At 37.8% G+C, this 3226-nt stretch overlaps 1 protein-coding gene across 5 annotated transcripts in view; it reads right to left on the bottom strand.

Annotated features, from left to right (window-relative positions):
• LOC108754122 (nuclear receptor coactivator 3-like) overlaps window positions 1-3226 on the bottom strand; it is a 163199-nt gene that overhangs the window by 140225 nt on the left and 19748 nt on the right. The gene's annotated exons all lie outside the window — the stretch shown is intronic.

Genomic DNA, 3226 nt, shown 5'->3' on the forward strand with positions numbered 1-3226 from the left:
CGTATGGACGAAAGAACGGACGGACGGATGGATGGATGGATGGACGAACGCACGAGTGCGTACACGGTACGGGCTTTCGCAGCCGGCCGCGGCCAGCTCGACGATAAGAGGAACCTTGGCAACGTCGCAGCACGCATCACGGCACCGGAGAGAGGATCTATATCCCGACTCGGTGCGACGCGACGCGACGCGACGCGGTGCGTTCGGCGAAGCTCGGCAACGCTCGCAAGCCGACACCGACCATGTGACTCACAAACGCATTCTATTCGGACCGATTTCGCGGATCTTCCGTGCGGTCGCGGTCTGCCGCTACCCGAGACGCAATGGAACGGAAAGATAATCCCCCCGAAGAGAAATATTTATTGAAATTTTCTAGATGTCACGGTAGACTTCGCGAGAGGGTAACAAGTTGAACAAACGCGTTCATCCATGGATTACCTCGCTCTCTCGTTGCGATATATAAGTACGAATATAGACTGGATAAATATGTGAGAATAGACTGGAGTCGGGAAATGTAATGAAATGTAAGAATAATATGTATGTAGCGTGATTAGCTTGCAGTACAGTTTTTTACACGGTCGTTTAATGGTTGAATGCGAAATTTGATCATCCGATGGATTAGGCTCTGTTCTTTGTCAGGAGAATAAATCTCGTATTTCCCTTAATTTCAAATAAAGTTCGACTCTCGTGCCAGTTTCTGTTAATGTAGATTAATTTTAATCCCGATTCAACTTACCTTTTATCTTTTACTAGTTCTAATCCTGTTTCCTACTAATGTAGATTAACTTTAATCTCGACACTCATCTTTTTCTAAAAAGATTTGTAAAATGGAACATTTAGAAAAAGAATACGACGAGTAAGCTGAACCGAGATAAGGTTAATCAACACAGGTAAAAACGGACGTAAGAATTAGAAAAGGAAGTCAAAATCAGGATGATTAAAGTTAATTACACTAATGAAAACAGGCTACTCGATATAGAATTTGTGTCTTATTTAATTACCTGATATCAATACCTAAATTAATATTAAATAATCTTATTAAATACCTAAACGAATACCTAGTATTTTAATACCTAATATTAATATTAACATTAAAACATCCAAATGCTATGAGCAGAGATAAAATTTTCATCGTTCAGAAGACCCGAAACTCGATAGACGTCGCGAATCAGGCTTTTCCGTAATTTCACGTACATCCCGTAATTCTATGCTTTCGACGCGCGACGAGCTATTTAGTAGTCGCGATACTTAACATTATTGCTGACGGCGGAATCAGTTACACGGCGCCTACCGCGCGGCTAGCCAAGTTTCTATTTTGCTACATGTGGCTCGCACGCCGCGTGCAGCATGCGTCGACAGTGACGCATTGCGTATGCGATGTGCTACTTGCAGCCAGGGATAGCACGACGATACGATAACACGACACCCACTATCGAGATTGTCGGTACCATAATTTCTCGTACTAAGTATATTAGACGCGGTGTCAATTAATATTATTTAATTAGCGCTACTTTATGTATTATTTAATTAACGTAAGTGCTTCAACCAATCGATCCTAATTTGTAATAAAAGCCCGTGTGTGTGAAACAAGGATATACGTGAAAAGAATAATTTTGTTCAAGTATCCAAATTATTTCAGCTAGATACAAATCTAAAAATATAACTCTATTGGAGTGGCAAAGTTAATTATGTAGGATACAGCTCAAACTGGTTGCTCGAATTTCCTGTATAATTATTTCCGATGACCCAAGAAAATTATTATCAAATCTGCATCGTCTTTTTCAATACTCCAGCAAAATCTTTCTTTCCACGTAATCAATCTACTCAGTCGGCGTATTGAGAAACGAAACGAATGATCTCGCAGCGAACTTGCTTACAATATCAGGAAGCTGGGTTGCAGTCAACTTTTTTTTTTCTTGTATTCTAAGTGACTTGAGTCGCTGCCGTAGCAAGCGTCTGGTAACAAAACCGGTGGTAGAGATCAGTTGGAGTGCAAAAGGCGGTCTCTCACAAACACGTGCACTGACGCAAAAATGCAGCTCCCGCGCGAGCTGCTGCTGCTGCTGCTGCATTCATTTGCAACGCACACCTCCTCGTCCGTGCCACTCTCTTTCTCTTTCTCGCGCCAATCCGCCACACCGGTGACTCAGAATCGTTGAATTCAAACTTCTGCCGTGTGCACATTCTGCTGCCGAGCACCTATACTCGCGCCTTTGACCGACCGACGCGACTTGTTTCACGCGCGACCGAATATGCAGAAACGCGTTCTAGTTATGAAGAAATGTTACAAATATTTGACTAACAAGCGGATAAACACCATAAGAGACACTGACCTACAATTTTCGCTATCTCAGACTGTAAACGTTTGATGGGTTTGACAAGTGTTAAGATACGTAATTATAACCTTTACTTCTCATCTCAAAACTCATATTAAATGAGATACTAAGATTGAGGTTTCATGTCTTGAGAAGCGATCATCAAAGTAGTCGCATTTTTACCAGAACGTATATAATCTGGGATTACTTAATTAAAGAGCGGTATGATTACTCAAGTGAGAAACTCAGAAACTTTTTAAGTGTCAAACATGTTACAGATAATAAATTAAATTGTAAGATACTCGTAATACACATTGAATACATATTTATAAAATATATATTAAAAATTATAAACGGAATATCATAGAATCACGACATGATTACATGAATAAGTAACGAAAATACCTTATCGGTTTACGCTAGATGTTAATGGTTTAAATAATATTTCGGTGTGAATTTATATATTTACGCAGTTCTGCAACTGCATGTCGAAATCAGTTTGTCTTTAAACGCAATCTTAAACTGAACTGAGGTAGTAATACTAAATTAACAATTAAATAATTTTGATGCTAATAAACGTTTTAAACAGCTGTAAATAATTTATTTATAGCTTCTTAAGAATTTCATCAGTATCAAATTATTTACAACTTTTTGGGATTTTGTTAACGTCATTATTATTAATAATATAAATAATTTAATTTACGATATTACTATTCCAGTTCAGTTTAAGATTGTGTTTAAAGATTGAAAATGATTTCGACACGCAGTTATAGAAATGAATACGTATATAAATTTATACGGAAATATTATTTAAACATTAAAACCCAAAAACATAACTTAATAAGCTTTTTTCATTACTTAAAAATTACATACATATATATACAATATAAATATATATATATTTGTAAATA

Source organism: Trachymyrmex septentrionalis, unplaced genomic scaffold (genome assembly GCF_001594115.1).
Source record: "Trachymyrmex septentrionalis isolate Tsep2-gDNA-1 unplaced genomic scaffold, Tsep1.0 scaffold76, whole genome shotgun sequence".
Taxonomy (NCBI): domain Eukaryota; kingdom Metazoa; phylum Arthropoda; class Insecta; order Hymenoptera; family Formicidae; genus Trachymyrmex; species Trachymyrmex septentrionalis.